The sequence below is a fragment of the Alosa sapidissima genome, chromosome 10, assembly GCF_018492685.1.
Source record: "Alosa sapidissima isolate fAloSap1 chromosome 10, fAloSap1.pri, whole genome shotgun sequence".
Taxonomy (NCBI): Eukaryota; Metazoa; Chordata; class Actinopteri; order Clupeiformes; family Clupeidae; genus Alosa; species Alosa sapidissima.
In genome coordinates this window covers 1056734-1075826 of record NC_055966.1, presented here as the reverse complement: position 1 = coordinate 1075826, position 19093 = coordinate 1056734, and the positions used below count along the sequence as shown (strand labels likewise).

The 19093-nt window shown below is 40.7% G+C and overlaps 1 protein-coding gene and 1 long non-coding RNA gene across 2 annotated transcripts in view; one reads left to right on the top strand and one right to left on the bottom strand.

Moving 5' to 3' along the window:
• Positions 1-2267: 2267 nt before the first annotated feature.
• Positions 2268-17402, bottom strand: LOC121721001. Its single transcript, XR_006034716.1, has 5 exons — positions 17265-17402; positions 13826-13835; positions 13532-13537; positions 6772-6777; positions 2268-2281 (listed from the first exon to the last, which is right to left on the bottom strand). It is a non-coding gene; the product is annotated as an uncharacterized LOC121721001 (long non-coding RNA).
• Positions 3419-19093, top strand: part of mag (myelin associated glycoprotein) — a 103317-nt gene continuing 87642 nt past the window's right edge. Inside the window, exon 1 of the mRNA XM_042107508.1 lies at positions 3419-3536. The gene's annotated coding sequence lies outside the window, so the exon portion shown is untranslated. The remainder of the gene's footprint in view (positions 3537-19093) is intronic.

Here is a 19093-nt window from a genome sequence, read left to right as displayed (position 1 = left end):
TCAACATGGGGACGCAGCACCCCCATTTAGCTAAGTGCAACAGTGTATGCTGGATTTCTGGGCGTCAAGTAATATTGATATATTCAAAAAACAGAGGCCAGAAAGGCCTTCAGTATGCGGAAGGACACATTCACAATGTCCACTGTTATCAACGAGGTGGAACACTACAAATTGAAACCAATCCGGTGTTACGGATCTTAATGGGATGCATGTTAACTGGGGATAAGCACGTTATCACGAGCAGGTAGTTTACCTTATTTGCTGCAGATGTGACTCTGATTCAATAAACAGGTCTGTGCAAACATATGGTGTTGATGTGTCCATAACAAAATCTAACCATATTTCGAGGATTAATTGAAGACGGGACCAAGTGCAGATCCAAAGTTCCCACACTACTTGGGAGAGTGGCTAGCCTTTGTTGGGGAGTGCTCATGCTCAGGCCAGCTCATGTTGGGGAGTGGAGATAGCTTCGCTTCGGTAGGCCTGTAGCCTACTTATTATTTTGAATGGCTGCTTTAGAAGGAAGAGTTCAAATAAACATGATACAAGTGTATTGAAAAGAAACCACTAGATCTATCTGAGTTTAAACCCCACGCACGACATATCTGCATGGCAGGCAGACACTATCAAGAGCAATTGCAGACGTGATTTGTCTTGTACTAGACTTCATCAGTGCCCGCTTAGGCTATGCTTAATTTAAATGTGGACAATGTAGCAGGCCTAATATTGGCGATTTCGAGACTGCATAGCCTATACAGCAAGGCATAGTTTTGAATCGGCACATTATTTGATCTTTAGAAGACATTGGCTATCTCGTTCAGCCATCAAATGCATCACAGTAGGCTATTATTGCGTTTGTTGAAAAAATAATTGTTAGCTTATTTCTGTGAACAGTCTTCTATCCCAAATTAAACATGGAAAGGTAGCCTGTGCCTAAAAGCTGAAAGTATTCTTGTTGTGTGTAAGGCGATACGTGATTGAAGGTGTAGCCTATTTGCACGTCTTCCAATCGTATGAGTGTGCAAGTTCAGTTCCTGCAAGGTACCGGTAGATATAATTTTTTGCGTAGGCTTATGTTGTCGTTTCAACAGTGGAAACCAGGTTTAGTTATGTTTTTGTGTGTAGTTATGAACACAAATAAAGGGAACATTTTCGTACACACTCAGATTTCTTTACTGAAAAGTAGCAGAGTTGTGCAAAGTTAGGCCTATGTATGTTAACGTTTCACACGCGGTCAGGATATCGGATGTCACTTCTACAAGTACCCCAGGTATATATTTGAACCTTTTGAGCTCTTTAGTTATTTAGTTAGGCTACTCGCAAAAGAAGCATCATAGCATTCGCATAACCGGTGTATTGTCATACAGAATGGACACTAGAAAATTCAAAATTGACCGAGGTTGACCGAGGTCCTCCGAAGTCCTCATTGTAACATAGTAAAAGGGGGCGGGGCTTGGGATCGGTCAATTGCCACACCCCTGGGCGCAATGTTTAAAAAATAAACGTGCAAAATACCGAATTAAACTTTGGGAAACGAACTTTAGGCCATGCGCTGGTTCCCAAAATACAGCCCAAAGACACACACACATACGCACACATACACACACACACACACTACACATGTACACACACGACACGCACAAACACGCACACAAACACATAAACACACATACACACACACATGCAGCAACACATTAGGGCTGGGATAAACAATTATTTTTTAAACGATTAATCTAGCGATTATTTTTTCGATGCATCGATTAATCTAACGATTCATTTTTTCAGTCCGATTCGATTTCGATTCGATTGTTGATTATCTCCCCATTAATTGACTAATAGCAACTTATACATGTTGGATTTACATATCTGAATGAAAAAACATGAATTCCTTAACATTGCAATAAATGTTTATTGCTCTTAAAATTCCAAAATAAAAAACTATGCAAGTGCAAAGTAATGCATTCTTAGTCAGAGGTAGCATTCAGCAAAGTTCAGTAGTGTATAGGTCTAATTGAGTGCCTGTCACTTTAAGACGTTTGTGAGGGAATCCTTGCAATTGTAACATTAACACAGTTAAAAGGCTGCTGATGTGTGGATGCAATTCATAACGTAGTTAGTTCAAATAACGGTTTGTACTTCTCCTTGGGACAAGCACTTTTGAGTCTTGGAAAACACTTTTCCATTTACATCAGGATTTTGCAAACATTCAGTGTCAGAGTCAATAAAATGAGCCCTGCATGAGTAACGAAATTGACAAGCAACTGTAAGTAAGCATGCTAAACTTGACATCCAAACAGTATTCTAACGTTAGCTTTGAGATACTGCTTGATTGTATAACTTAACTTAGTTCAGTCTCCTCAATGTACTATGTTGTGATAAGACCTTAGCAGAGTTAACTTTAATACAGCAGTTTTGAACAAATTTGCGCAGCATGGTCATGATGCTAAGCGGATTAGCGGAATAGCAATTTAGCCCGCCGTGTTCTTTGCAATGCTTCTATGTGGCAACAGCAATCCTTCAACAATCGTGAATATTTTGTTAAATGCACATGCAGAGGAGGGGCAGCGGGAGAGAGTGGGCGGGGCAAGGAAAGGCTGTGTGCGTAAAAAAAGTGCTGCTCAATGATTTTATCTTATCTTTAATTTAAATAGTACATTAACATCAACATAGAACATCAATGTGTGGTGGCTGGTTTTGATTTCGTGCCGCCCAGCCACAGATTAGTCAACGTATGGGAACACTAAAGGTGTAAAATTAAAAATATTTAGTGGCACACGTTATGCTTGACAAATCGATGCGCATATTTTGCGTCAACGTATTTTTTGCGTCGACGTCATCGATTACGTCGACGCGTTGTCCCAGCCCTCCAACACATACAAACACACCTACATACTCAAACACACACACTGACACACAAAAACACACACACAAAACACATTATACACAAAAACACACACACACACACTCTACACATGCACACACACGACATGCACATAAACACACATGCACCCACACATACAAACACACCTACATGCACAAACACATGCACACACTCACACACAAAAAAACACACAAAAAACACATATACACAAAAACAACCACACACTCTGCAGACACTCAATTACAAACACACACAAAAAGGAACAAAGTAGGAAATGAACACAATTTGACAAGCGTGACTTATTTTTCTGGAAAAAATGTGCTGGACTGGGGGGCGGTCATATTTTGAACTGCTCTGCGGTAGATCTAGTTTCCAGTGGCATCAAATCAGTACTAACATTATACTATTCAGGCATTGTATTTGACTCAGTGGGTCAGAAGAAGAGAGAGAGAGAGTGTGTCTGTGTGTGTGTATCTGTGGTTGGGAGAGAGAGAGAATGCATAAGGGTGTGTGTGTGTTGGGGGGAGGGGTGATGGAACATATTGGACCTGTAAAGGAGGGAACAGAAGCAATAACCATTGGATAGCACAAGGCTGCCAATGATATGGTGCTGCTTGTATTTCAGGCTTGACTACCAGGGAAATATCATTAGAAGGTAAGCTCTTTGATCTTATATAAACTGTCAAAATGATTATAACTTGCAAAACATTTAACAGTGCTTTTTAAGTATTAAAATGAATAGTTATTTTTTTTATTATTACTGTAACATTGAATGGCTCACATTGCACACCTTTACCATATGTGCACATTGCACATCTTTACCACCCATATGTGCATTATGTACTAAAAAACGGCTGATCATGGTAGAAATTTGACAATGAAGTAAACATTTTCCACACCCCTGGACATCTAATCTGGCCTTGTATACAGTGTTCCTAAACCCCTTGTGTATGTCCCTTTATCCTATAGATGTCGCTTTATTTTAATAGACTAGGTGCACAAAAGGTTCTTCCTTTTAACACATGCATAAATACTTCTTTATTGTAAAGTGCTGAATCCTTAGTGTACACCCAACTGGGTCTGTGTAGACACTAATTACATTAACAATAGCGGCAGGTTCAGACACACCTGGCTCCACCAGAAACCACCAAGGGCACAGAGAGCCTTTTGTGCACTAGCCTATATGTGCACCATAACATATTCATAGTCCTATAGTTTACTGTATGTTGGTGAAGCAAGTGTACAGCTGATACATTTTGGCCTCTACATTAGGCGCAGTCAGGGATTTTACACGATTTCAAGCCCATAACATTTTTGTCACATTCAGCAATCCTCTCCTCACAACTATAGCTGCCCATTCCATGTGTACACTGTAAAAAAAAGTGTATAGGCAGCCCAGGCTCCAAAAACTGGATACAAACAAAGTGGCGGCAGCCTGTCCCCCAAACAAAAATGCATGGAATTTCTCTCAGAATACTGAAGGTAGGGGTTGGTTAAAAAAGAATGTTTTTTGCACAAAAGCGTCTGCTAATAAATTTAAATATAAACATAAACACAAACTTCCTGTGCAATCCCTGATTGCACCTTTAAGGAGAAGCCCATACTATATTATATATTTTCTTAAAGGAAAATACCGGTATTTAGCACTTTGAGTCCCTTTTCTGTTTTGTTTTGGATGAACTAGAGTGGTGGACACCGAAATTTTGACAATTGGTCCTGTCTCGACTTTTCTCACTCGTTTTGAATCGCCTTTACTGCTTCAGAGTGGCTGCCTACAGGCCTACTCAAACATGTCCTAAAACAACCCTTAACGTTCGTTTTCAAAACTGTGCAACTCACCAAGTGGTTAGTGGTGTTCGTTGATTATTAAAATCAAATATATCGGTGCAATGTATGATTTCCAGCCGTCTTATTTGCTATTGTGGAACTCTACACCTCACAACCGCGTATAAACTTCCGCTAAATATTAGAGCCTGAAGCATAGATGGTGGCGCAGCATGGATGGATTATGAACATTCGGGCCCCTGGGCCCAGATATATTAAGGGCCCCCGAGTTATTTTTGCATATGTCGGAGAGGGGGTTTGGGGGTCCTCCCCCAGAAACATTTTAATCTGTTTGATGTGATTTCCTGTATTCTGGTACATTTTGGGGATGGCCAATTCTAAATTCAATCAGATTCATAGCCTACATCCTGATGTGTTAATATTGAGGCAATGATTCCATGCAAAGGCTTGGGCTTCAGGGCCCCCTGACCCCTTGGGCCCCTGGGCCCGGTAGGCCCGTGCAGTAATCCATCCCTGTGGCGCAGTAATATCAACGTGCAATGAGTCTTCCAACAGAAATCAATGGGATTTTACAAAATTCCAAATAAAACACGACAGAAACTGTATTTTGCTATGCTACTTGTTTTGGAACATCAACGAACACCACTAACCACTCGGTGAGTTGCACAGTTTTGAAAACGAACGTTAAGGCTTGTTTTAAGGACATGTTTGTGCATGCCTGTAGGCAGTAGGGCTGGGCGATATATCGATATAAAAGATATATCGATATATTTTAAAATGCGATATTTTAAATGCGGTATTTTGTAACAACAAGCCTTGGATAACAAAAGCCCTGAAATCAACTCTAAATGAAAAGAAAATTGCATTCTTCTCTGGAAATAAAATTGAGTCCAAACTCATTCAAAATAAACTGAATAAACAATTAAAAGCAAAGAGGGAAACAATTTAAAGCAAAGAGGGAATATAAGGAGAGAGTTGAGAAACTCTTCCAGGAAGGTAAGCCAAGAGATGCATGGCAAGGAGTCAAAACCCTAGCTGGCCTCCCCAACAACAACTCAGCTCTATCCACCACCGGGGAAAAAGACTGCATTGACCAGAACCTCAACCAGTTTCACTGCAGGTTCGAGAAATTGGACTACTCGCAGCAGCAGGCGGAGGTTGAGCTGGTGTTGAGAAGGACGAGGCCAAATAAAGCACCAGGGCCAGACCAGATCTGTGGCCGCCTGCTGAAGGCCTGCAGTAACCAGTTTGCTGGTGTCTACTGCCACCTCTTTAACCGCTCACTGGCTGAACATTCTATCCCCTCAGTCTGGAAATCTTCCATCATATGCCCTGTGCCTAAAAAGAGTAACCCCACCTGCGACAATGACTACCGACCCGTGGCCTTAACATCCCTGGTCATGAAAGGCTTTGAGAGGCTAATGATCACACAACTACAGACGGAGGTCAGTAAGTACGTTGACCCACTTCAGTTTGCGTAGAAACATCACAGAGGGGTAGACGACGCCACACTGACGCTGCTGCATGGAGCCTATACCCACCTTGAGAAGCCCAAGTCCTTTGTATGGCTGGTGTTCATAGACTTCTCGAGTGCCTTTAACACTGTGCAACCCCATCTAATGGGACAACATCTTATCCAGATGGAGGTCAATCCCCACCTCAGATGGAAGTCAATCCCCACCTCATCTGGGTGCTCTCATTCCTGACAGACAGACACCAGAGAGTGAGAGTTAACGGCCACCTCAGCTCATCCAGAAGGATCTCTACAGGTGCTCCACAGGGCTCTGTCATCTCACCAGTTCTTTACACTCTCTACACCAACAACTGCAGAAGCACAAACCCAGACATTACATACATCAAGTATTCTGACGACACTGTCATCATGGACTCCACAAACTCATCCGATCAGCTACAGTCTGAGCTGAGCTGGCCACTTTTTCAAACTGGTGCAGCCGGAACTGCCTTGATCTCAATATCACTAAAACAAAAGAACTAATAATAGACTTCAGAAAGCCCCCCCCCCCTCCACCATCCCCACTCTGACTGTCAACAACCAGCCGATAGAGAGGGTTGACACATACAGATATCTTGGGACAATAATCGACCACAAACTCAACTTCAAAACAAATACCGATACCATTTACTCCAAGTGTCAGCAGCGTCTCTTTTTCCTACGTAAACTCCGCAAACTCCAGGTCCACCAATCCGTTCTGACAGCATTCTACAGATGTTTCATTGAATCCATAATCACCTTCAACATCACTTCCTGGTTTGGAGCACTGTCCAACATCCATAGGAACCCACTAAACAGAATCATCAAACTGAGCAGTAAAATAACTGGACAACAGCAGGAATCACTCACCAGCATATACAACAAAAGGACTAAGCAAAAAGCAAAACAAATCACTTTGGACATCACACACACTCTACACAGTCAGTATTGCCTCCTACCCTCAGGCCACAGATACGAAGCACCTACATTAAGGACAAATAGAGCCCTGTCAAGCTTTGTCCCAGCATCCATTAGCCTTTTGAATGGTTGAACTGTCTTCTCTCTCTTTTAACACCTTGGACTCTTTTTAACTATTATTTATTGTCCCTCCACTGTGGAGATATTAACAACTTATTTATTCATCAGGTTTAGCAAAGTTTTTATTATCTGCCATATGTCCAGTGTCGGCTGAAGATGAAGATGAACACTGCTCCCCTCTCTGCACTGCTGTGAAACTGCACGCTACTTTTCTCATACAAATATATTTATTTCAGAAAAAGATTGGCCTATTTTATTTTATAGGCTATTTTTATTAAGATATTTTTTTATTTAAATGTGCACCTTGCGGAGCTTTGATTTTAAAAAAAGTCACTCCAGTTTTATGTTTACATTTTATTGTTATTTGAGTAGTGAGTTTTCAATAACTACTCATATTTGACTGAACATTTCATTTTACAGCTCTAACTTTGCGGAAACAATATCGGGATATATATCGTATCGATATTCAACCTAAATATATCGGGATATGACTTTTGGTCCATATCGCCCAGCCCTAGTAGGCAGCCACTCTGAAGTCAAAGTCAAAGTCAAAGTCAAAGTCAGCTTTATTGTCAATTTCTTCACATGTTCCAGACATACAAAGAGATCGAAATTACGTTTCTCACTATCCCACGGTGAAGACAAGACATATTTTACCAATTTAGGTCCACAGACAAACATAACATTCAAGTAAACAAAAAAGTAAGTAAAAGTAAATAAGAGGGCACATATAATAATGAAAAAATAAGAGCAGCAAAATGTGGTTGAAATTGTGCATAGACAGTCAATAAAAATACTAGTGCAAATTCAGGCCAATAAAAGGCTTGGGTAGTTCTGTTTGACCTAAGTAAGAAGAAAGTGGCATAGTGGTGCAAGTTATGTAAGAGCAGCAGAAGTGTTGTGTTTTCAGGACAACAACACCAGTTGTAAAGTGTACAAGTGTGCAAGTGGAGTAGTGCAGGCGGCCATTTTGGGTCCAATGTCCAGGATGTTATGTAGCTGAGGGTGGAGGGGGGAGAGGAGGGAGAGAGTTCAGCATCCTTACGGCTTGGTGTATGAAGCTGTTGGTGAGTCTGGTAGTGCGGGAGCGCAGGCTTCTGTACCTCTTCCCAGAGGGCAGTAGATCAAACAGATTGTGAGCGGGGTGACTTGCATCACTCACAATTTTGGTCGCCTTGCGGGTGAGGTGGGTGGTGTAAATGTCCTTCAGGGAGGGGAGTGAAGCACCAATAATCCTTCCAGCTGTGTTCACTATGCGCTGCAGGGCTTTCCTGTTGTATTCAGTGCAGCTTCCGCCCCACACAGCGATACAGCTGGAGAGGATGCTCTCAATGGTGCCTCGGTAGAATGTGGTCATGATGGCTGGTGGAGCACTTGCTCGCCTGAGTTTCCGCAGGAAGTACAGGCGGCGCTGAGCTCTCTTCGCCAGTGATGCAGTGTTGGTGGTCCAGGAGAGGTCTTCACTGAAGTAGTCAAAGGCGATTCAAAACGAGTCAGAAAAGTCGAGACAGGAGCAATCGTCAAAATTCCGGTGTCCACCACTCTAGTTCATCCAAAACAAACCAGAAAAGGGACTCAAAGTGCTAAGTACCGGAATTTTCCTTTAATTGTGACATCTGTCACATGGTGCACAGTAGCCCTTTCTGGCCCATTTCCTATATGACTTTGTAGGTCTGATTAGGCTATGTAATCATCATTAATCATTATTAATTAATAACTAAGGCAAGTCACTTTATTTAGACAGCAACATCACTTGGCTTACGAACATAGACTGAGGAATCGGTAACTTTTCACGATCAGGGATTATTGACATCATTTGTAGGCTTACTCTATGCATTTGTAGGCTTACTTACACATTGCTTGCTGGATAATTCCACCTACTGTACCAGCCTACTAGAGGTGGGAGGGGTGTGTTCCTTAATTGTAAATTATTTTGAATATGCATGTACTTCCTGGTTTGAAGGCCTAACAAACAGACTAAAAGGGAGACTGCAAATAGCACAGAATAAGAGAACTGGCTCCCCGTTGAGTCTTGTCTTGTTATGTCAAGGCTTACCATGATTATTACTAAGGTAAAGGACACACACAATATTTGCACTCGTAGCAGCATAGCAGATCTGTGTCCTTATATATTTAAGACATTGCTAGGGAAAGGAACCTTTACCTATATAGGTGTAGTTCAGTGGAACAAGTTAGCAAATTAAAGTCATTTCCAGCCTGAACTCTTTTAAAAAGAGAATCAAGGCCTGAGGGTAGCTGTACTGTAGCTCATTTTTATTTATTTAAGAAAAATGTGTTTGCTATGTCAATGATTATCACACACTCTGTGAGTGTCTTGTCCTGTCCTGGTGTAATGTGTTGAGGACCACAATTGAAATAAGCCCTGGACTTTATTGTGTTTTTATCCTCGATTGTATCTGATGTCTGTGCATGTGTTAGGCATTTCTTGATACAATTAAATAAATCAAATCAAATCAAATTCCTATGTGGTACAAACAACTTACTTAGTCCTTTTATAAGCAATGTGGCCCCTCTAAGAGTGCGGTAGAAGTGTTGTTTACCCTATTACGAGTTTATGCCACCAAAATGATTTTGGAAACTGCTTAAGACTGCTTTAAACTGATTTTAGTGCTGCATTAGAAACAACAAGAGTTGACCCCCAGTGCTTTACAAGTAAGGCAGAGAGGTAAGTAACTGTAAATAAATAAGTGGAAAAGGAGCCCAAAATTAAAAGGATTGAGAGGAGGGGAGACATAATATAAAGTCAGTTAAAATAGGGATAAAATAGGCAAATGAACAAACATCATACAATAATTAAACAATAAAACAAGAAATTAAAAATGCAAGATGTTTTTGCCATTTGTAATGATAGTGAGTTTATTTGATGTCCATCATTTTTTGTTATACCTTGATAGTTAATTTAAAAATACAATTCAGATTCAGATAGATTTACTTGTCACATCACAGTTATAACAATGTAAAGCAGGTAGTGAAATGTAAGCCTGGTTAGCTCCATGACTGTAAAATTGAAAATAATATAAATAAAAGAGATAAAAGATTAAAAACAGTAGTTAACAATGATTCAGTTAAATAATGCAATGATGATAAATGGATTATACATAATAATATTAAAATAGGATAGTGTACAAGATAAAGGCTACTGATTGTAAATGACAGTTAGGACTGCTACATCAATTAAGTCCAATGTATTCCTGAAAGTTGCAGGCATGTCCGTATTTTCCAATTTTGTGGACATTTGCGGAATGATCTTTGAACTAGATTCAAAACTCGACCCGACGAGCCAGTAACAAAGTTACTTAATTGTGTGCTCATTGTACAAAAATGAAAGCCCACAATTTTGTGAAGTGAGTGCAGGCTGCAAGTTTTCATAGTTCAAATCATGGCACATTCATCCAGAGACAAAAGGGCAAAAACACAGAGGAGTTTGAACAACGTAGGGTAACACTTTATAAAAACGACACACAATTTATCATTTATTAAGCCTTTGTTTCTTATTAGTTAATGGTTTGTTCATCATTAGTAATTTCTTGTTCATACATAATTTATCATCAGTAAAGCATTTGTTCACACAGTTATAAATGGTTTGTTCATAATAAATGAGGGCCCGTCTACACAGAGACGCTTTTTGGGTTAAACGCAGAGGTTTTGCTTGCTGTTATTAGGGAAGTGCGGTGTAAGTTTACATTAATTTGTGCGTAGTGCCAGTGTCATTCCTTTATTTTACATGCCTTACAACATATATACATGCATTCACAGTCTAGTGAAATCAGATATGAGCATACAAAGACGCTTAGAACTCATGTTAAGCCGATGGTAGTGCACTGAATGCGAATGCACGATTTGATGCAGGCAAAAGTATTGACTGTTACTAACGAAGGTTTTATAGCAATATTATAAATGTGGCGACGGAATAGCCTATACTAGAACTTGGGTAGGCCTTGTGTTTAGTAGCCTAATTGCGGTGATAGCCAAAACTAATGTGAATCGCGGACTATCCTACAACCAAAGAAAGTAAAGGTGATTATTTGTAGCCTACCTGCGTTAGCCAAATAAAGGATGGGACTGCACCCTTCACAAACCGTAAAAATGAAGTTTATTAGTTTTACAGTTGACTACAGTTGACAGTTCACCATCAGTCCACACAAACAATTCTGGTTTCCTTGCACTAGCCATTTCGTCGTAGCCTATTCTGTTTGTAAAGCCTACAGCGCGAAAGTTTTGGTCAATTACTGTAAAGAAACAGTGCCACCTATAGGCCTGGGATATGAAGTAACGTGTTGAGTCGTGTTGAGTTTGATCCGTTTGGACGTTTGATCCGTTTGGAAGCCGTAGAAGAAACGCAGGACAAATTAAACATTCTGGTTTTCTCCGAGTGCAACGATGATAGACAGACATCATTTGGACAAAATGTAGAGCATATTAACCTCCATTGCTCAGCCAAATGCCTTCCTGTTACGTCCTGTTATCACGGAGTTACAGGCGATAAACGATTTTTGATGGTCACAAGTTTACTTAATTAGTGTTTATTTTAAAGAGTGTTTTTCATTTAAAGGCATGACTTTGTGCTTATTCAGAAGAGCATTTAGTGCTCTCCCCAATCCCAGACGTTCACATTGCATGTTTGTTTGTAATGGATGCGTGAATGGATATGATACATTATTCATTCACTAAGAAAATTGGTGTCCTTAAAGGTTAGATATTTCCTCATTTTTCACTTAAGGCATTAAGATCAATTTCCAAAAGATGATTTTATATTCCTCTTTTCAGTCAACTTTAGCATGGGTGCCAATACTTTTGGCAAGAGAGATACATTGCTGGTCAAAACGTTAGCGTAAGAACTGGTTTATAATGCTGAATGAAGCACAAAGCACATTTACTAAAGCACATCCACTGTTTAAACTCACAAACACAATGAACTAAGGTAACTTTTATGCATGCGCAAACCTATACATACCGGTAGATATGGCTGTGTAGTCTGTGCCATAACATTTATTCCTGCAGGCTGCCCGTTTTGTCTGTCATACTTTTAAATGGCTTCGCAAGAAGTAGGCCTACATAGACCATAACTTGTACTACTGTCATCTTCTTTAAGAACTTTTCCCAATATTTCCCATAGCCTATATCGCTTTTCTTGAAGGGGTGTCTTTATTATTTTAACTCGCGTCTTCAGCTTCTTTACTGTTGACTTTACTGTATTGATGCTTTACTGTATTGATGCTAGCCTTCTCGTGATATTTTAAGTAGGCCTATTTGTAGAAAATATATATTTAATTAATTTTAACTGACCCGCCCGCAAATGACCCGAATATCGTTAAAATGTTTTGTTTATGACTCATAACCCGCGGGCGACCGCTTAATTTCGGGCAGACCGCGCAACACTGTGCGCTATGTAGATCGTTTCTCGTACCATTTCATTTCTCAGAATTTAGGTCTACTAGGCCTACAATAACGTCATCACCAAATACATCTTTTATTTTTAGTTGATCAACCAAAAAGAGTAGCATAGGCCTACTGTGCACAGTGCACTGACGACTGTAGCAGCCCAAGGTAACCAGTTGTTGTAGATGAGAGGCAACCCCTTGTTAAGCCTACAATAGTTAATTGATTCGCGTAACATATTAGTTGGCTCAAAGAGTAGGGAGTCAGGATGGAGAGAGTCACGCGTGTGTTGCTTTTGCGGGATCGAATCCAGTTTAATGCTAGTTTTCAAAACTTATATTTTTTTACATGTCTTTTGTCTGAGTGGCTGTAATGTAGCCGAGCGCTCATGGCGTATGAAAAGCGACTTCAAACCACCTAAAACAACTTGTTTGTGAATGTCTGACAACTGCTGCAGCGCATGCACGCGCAAGGAAACCAGTAGGTGGAGAAACCAGAAGGCACACAACACCGGAACGATTTTAAGGCTATTTCGCATAGGCTACTCAATGGTGCTATTTCACACGCATTACAGCGACCCCCACTCACCGGGGTTAGGTGGAAGGTGTTAATAGACGATTGGCGTAGCCTACAGTGGACTAGGGCTGTCAAAATTGCTCAAAAGTGACGTTCGAATATCCCCTCTAAAATAAACACATGTATTCGAATATATTGGAATATCTAGGCTATATTATTTGTGCATTATGTCAGTGATGCGCATCATGTCATCTGTTTTTAACTTTTTGTATGGTTATTGCTTGACAGGGGGGATCCCAAGCAGCATTCAGCCATAAGGCATTTCCTAATTCACCCGACACTGATATTCAAAATGTTAAAACTATTTCGGCATAGCCTATAAGCAGTTTAATTAAATGTAATGTTGGTTGTAAACAAACGGGCTACTTGGTGAGGCTTGGCCTCACAGATAGGCCTATTAACTGACTGCCCGATTCACGTTGGCTGGGGGGCAGGGGGGGCCATCAGACATTTGTTCCCAAGTGTCTATGAATTGTTAATCCGGCCCTGCCCCCAACGAACGCAACTATCAACCTCTGAGACAGCTTAAAAGAAGTCTAGAGGACACCTAACTCACTGACTTAGGCGGCGCAAACCACAGGCCTTTTTTTTGGGCAAGCCTGCATTCGAGTCAGGCCTTCTGTTGAAGAATTTTATATAAATCCTGTGCTAACAGTAATCCTCCTACCCCCCGCTACCACAGCTGTGGATAGTGTGGCATGCTCACGCTTTATGTCTCCTTCTTGCAAACTAGGCCTATAGCCCAACCATTTACGTCTTCAAAAAATAACAACTTGCCAGATATGCCTTCATATCTTTGGGCTTCATTCAACATTTTGTTCTTCCACTGGAAATGACTCTTCTATATTTGCTGCCTGCTGCATCCTTTCTGTTTGTATTGTTTAGAAAAGGTTCGACGTCCTGAGTTAATGCATTAAACATTGTTTGCTGGTAACCAGCCACAAATAGCCTACAGATTCTTGCGTGCGTACATTCTCTATTCTCTCCAAAATGTGCCCATTCTATAGGCTGGCCAAGTGCGTAATTCTGCGGCATAAAGCAGATGTATTTGTTTATTGTACAGAAAAATAAAAATAACCTGTCAAGCAGTCAATTGACTACATTACAGTCAATAAGTAGGGCAAATTACGAAACCAAAACGTGGGTCATAGTTGTCTAAGCCTCTGCTGTGAGGCCAAACCCATGAACAAAGACGCATTGATATCTGCAATAGAGTTTTTTTTTGGCGAAACAATCTGGCAAATGACAGCCGCCGTTGCACAGCAGTTACCAGTCCCCTGTCCAAGTTCGAATCTGGGTTAAGATTTTGACAGCAATATTGACATCGTTGTTTACCTAAGTTTATCTTTTGTGCAGATCATATTATCAAAATCAGAATCCGCCTTCTTGGCTTGGTTTGCGTAAACTAACAAGGACCCCCCCCCCCCCCCCCTCCATGAAAATCAAAGGCTACATATTCTCAGCTGACTCGTCAAAAAGTGCGCACCACCTTATTATTATCTGCAGGTGTGTGACTTTTACTTACGTGCACATGACTGCAAATTGACTTTTAATTTATGTATTTTCTGCCTTGGGCATTTTAAAATATGGATGTATGGTGGTTAGAAGTGTAAATATCAATTAGAAACCTAAATATATTTATAATTATTCATTTGCAAACAAATAACTGACGTCAGTGACGTCTTTGACATGAAGATCCCTGAAACTATGCTTCTACTAGCATTCTACCACAGGTCGAGAGGTGTAGTTGTAACTACACAACTTTACAATAGTGGTTGCGAACGTTCGTTGCTACTATGGTTTTGGGAAACACTAACATAGTGTAACGATGCATTGGACTAGGCCTATGTAAGTTCCAAATATGAATGTAATTCTGCGGCATAAAGCAGATGTATTTGTTTATTGTACAGAAAAATAAAAATGACATGTCAAGCAGTCAATTGACTACATTGCAGTCAAGAAGTAGGGCAAATTAATTTACGAAACCAAAACGTGGGTCATAGTTGTCTAAGCCTCTATAGCGTAGCCTGTTAAAAACGTTGCAGAAGCCTACCCAAGGCTATAGATTAATTCTGAACAGTTATTTCTCTACTGGCTCAATTATCACACCACTGTTTTGATTTGCGTAGTTGCGTTACCCCAACACTGACAATAATGTAGACAGCAAATTTCGATTTTCGTTACCAGTAGTCAAGCCTTAAGCCATACCCAAGTAGCCTAAATCGAGGTAAATCGAGCTTTTTCAGAAGGGGCGGCAGGCAGAGCAGTGGTTCTGTCACTTGCCACACGCACAGTGGCTGAAAGTGGTACTAAAGCTTAACGCAGCTTCACGCCTCGTAATGCGCGACTGAAGTGGCCATTTGAAAGCGATGCCCACTGTACGTGTGGACTAGGCCTAAGCCTATCCGAAAATATGTTTGTAAGTACATGATTTATACTTAATAAATAATGAAACAACCACTTATAAATTAAATCATTTTCCCATTATAAACCAGTTGCAAACTATTACAAAATGCTTTGTTCATCATGTGTAAAGCATTGCTCCTATGATAATTTTCATAAATAAAGTATTAGTACACACAGTTATAAATGGTTTGTGCATAGTGAATAAGCCTATATATAAAATATGTTTATAAATGATTGTTAATACTTAATTATGCAATAATATTTTGTTGATGAAGTAATATTTCCATTATTTAACAGTTGTTACATGCACTAATGATTAGTTAAGGTGAGGATATATATTTTATAAACCACTTCATTCAAAGCGCATTGTTAACACAGCTAAGAGGATCATTGGAGCACCACTCCCCTCCCTGCAGGACATTTACACCACCCGCCTCACCCGCAAAGCACTAATGATTGTCAAGGATACAACCCACCCTGCACACGAACTGTTCAGCCTCCTGCCCTCTGGAAAGAGGTACAGGAGCCTCCGCTCCCGCACCACCAGACTTGCAAGTAGCTTCATCCACCAAGCAATCAGGATGCTGAACACTCTCCCATCACTGACAGCCCCCCCCCCCCCACCAGCCAGCCAGGAACCTAGGAAACTAGTTTCCTGTCTACCCTAACCCCCAACACCGCCCTGTGGAACTGCACTGTGACTGCGCAGCCTAACGTGTTGCTGCTTCACATCAAGCCTGATATACTTGAAATTACTGCATACTGCATATCAATGTAAATATACAGGTCACACAAGTTTAAACTTCATGTAACTGTTAAGACTATATAAATATACAACACAACTACCTCTATTTTTTTTTATATATATATGTCCTATATTTCTATTTTTGAAAGGCTAGGCAATCAAGGACATAGGCTACTCAAAGACCTACATACTACTGTCTACATTACACTATGTTTCTTGACCTGTCGCTGTATATTTCATCACCTTTCTATACTTTCCATCACATTGCATGCATGCATTACAGCTAAGATCTTTGGTTGCTATGAAGGCCAGTCGTTCTAAATGGATGGTTGCTATGGCCAAAGGCCAGTTCTATCTCTGCCGTTGTCAAGCGGGCATATCCTAGAATTCTGATTAACCTTATCTTATTTGAAACATCTTTATTTTACTTAGCCTACTTCCATACAGTGGGTCCCATTAAGAAGTGGCCACTTCATTCGCGCTTACCGTGATTCACGCAGCAATCCTTGGCGATTTTAATATTCATTTGGATAACTCGTCTTCAATTGACTTCCTGTCCTTACTCTCCTCATTTAATATCACACGTGTCCACAGTGCTCCTACTCACAAGGCTGGTAAAGATCTTGATTTAATTCTGGTACGTAACTGTAATACAGACAACATTTTGGTTAATCCATTACATGTATCGGATCATCACTTTATCAGATTCTCTGTGCGTCTCCTGGATAACCCAGCAGCTCCTCCTCCGATAATTTCGTTCCGGCGTAATCTCAGAAGCCTCTCAAGCGACCATTTTGCAACATTAGTAACATCTGCTTTACCTACTCCTAGCTCATTCTTGGCACTTGAGGTTAATGACGCTACAGAGACTCTCTGCTCTACACTGGCATCTTGTCTGAATGCAGCATGTCCTCTTTCCTCAAGACCTACTCGTTCTAAACCTCGCCATCCATGGCTGACAAACAGTATAGTCTCAGTACGAAAGGAACTTAGAGCTGCTGAGAGAAAATGGCGTAAATCCAGAGATGGAAATGATCTTAGTAACTACCAGTCTTTGCTGTCATCCTTTTCATCCACTGTTACACTTGCAAAAAAGGCATTCTATCAAAGCAAGATTGAGAGCGCCACTGACAGTAGAAAACTTTTTTCTACTTTCAAATCTCTTCTCAATCCTCCACCACCACCATCAACTACTTCACTGTCAGCAAATGACTTTGCAACATTTTTCACTGAAAAAGTTGCTAAAATAAGTGCTCAGTTTGATGTTCCTATAAGGAGGGCTTTGCCTTGTGTTAGTATGACCGCATCATTTGACTCTTTCTCTCCTCTTGATGAGGAAGCAGTCTCTCAATTGCTTCAGCGATGTCGTCCAACAACATGCCCATTAGATCCTGTCCCGTCCACTCTTCTACAGTCTATCTCACCCGCTGTTCTACCAGCAGTCACACATGTATTTAATGCTTCACTCAGTTCTGGAATAGTTCCTTATTCTTTTAAACAGGCTAGGGTTACACCTCTGCTAAAGAAAAGTACACTTAATCCAACTGAGGTGAAGAACTACAGACCTGTCTCCCTTCTTCCTTTCTTGTCAAAGGTTTTGGAGAAAGTGGTCTTCAAGCAAGTTTGTGACTTTCTTCATCAGAATAATCTACTAGACCCTATGCAGTCTGGTTTCAAGAGTGGTCATTCTACTGAAACTGATCTTCTGTCTGAAAGTCCTCTGCTCAGTCATCAGTATTAATTCTACTAGATTTATCTGCAGCCTTTGATACTGTTAACCATGACATTCTCCTATCTATACTATCTGAACTGGGAATTTCTGGAAAAGCTCTTGACTGGTTTGAATCTTACCTTAAAGGGCGTTCTTTCAACGTGTCTTGGCAGGGACAGGTATCTAAGTCTCATGACCTCACCACAGGTGTGCCTCAGGGATCAGTATTAGGACCCTTGCTTTTCTCTATTTACACCACTTCCTTAGGTGATACCATTCGCTCCCATGGATTTGACTATCACTGTTATGCAGACGACACTCAACTTTACCTGTCTTTCCCACCTGATGACTCTAGTGTTTCCCACCGGATTTCTGCATGCCTTAAGGATATTTCAGCCTGGATGAAAGATCGGCACCTTCAGCTTAATCTCTCAAAAACAGAGTTTTTGGTGTTTCCAGCTAAAACAGCTATTCCCCAACAGATTAACATCCAGCTTGACTCAACTTCACTGACCCCAACTAGATCGGCACGAAACTTGGGCATTGTAATTGATGACCGACTTAACTTCTCTGAGCATATAGCTTCTATTGCAAAATCATGTCGGTTTATGCTTTACAACATTAGGAAGATCAGACCTTATCTGACACAAGATTCCACACAACTTCTTGTTCAGACCATGGTCATCTCTAAGCTGGACTATTGTAATTCACTATTAGCTGGCTTACCCGCTTGTGTAACAAGATCATTACAGCTGATTCAAAATGCTGGAGCACGCCTGGTCTTCAATCAGCCAAAGAGGACACATGTAACTCCTCTCCTAGTTACTCTCCATTGGCTCCCTATAGTAGCCAGAATTAAATGTAAATCTCTCACTTTGGCCTATAGGACACTAACTAGATCTGCTCCTAGTTATTTTAATTCAATAATCAAGCCTTACATCCCCAACCGCCCACTGCGGTCTTCTGGTGAGCGTATGTTGTGTCGACCAGTCATGAAAACTGGGTCTAATTCCAGACTCTTTTCTGCAGTGGTTCCATGTTGGTGGAATGAACTGCCCA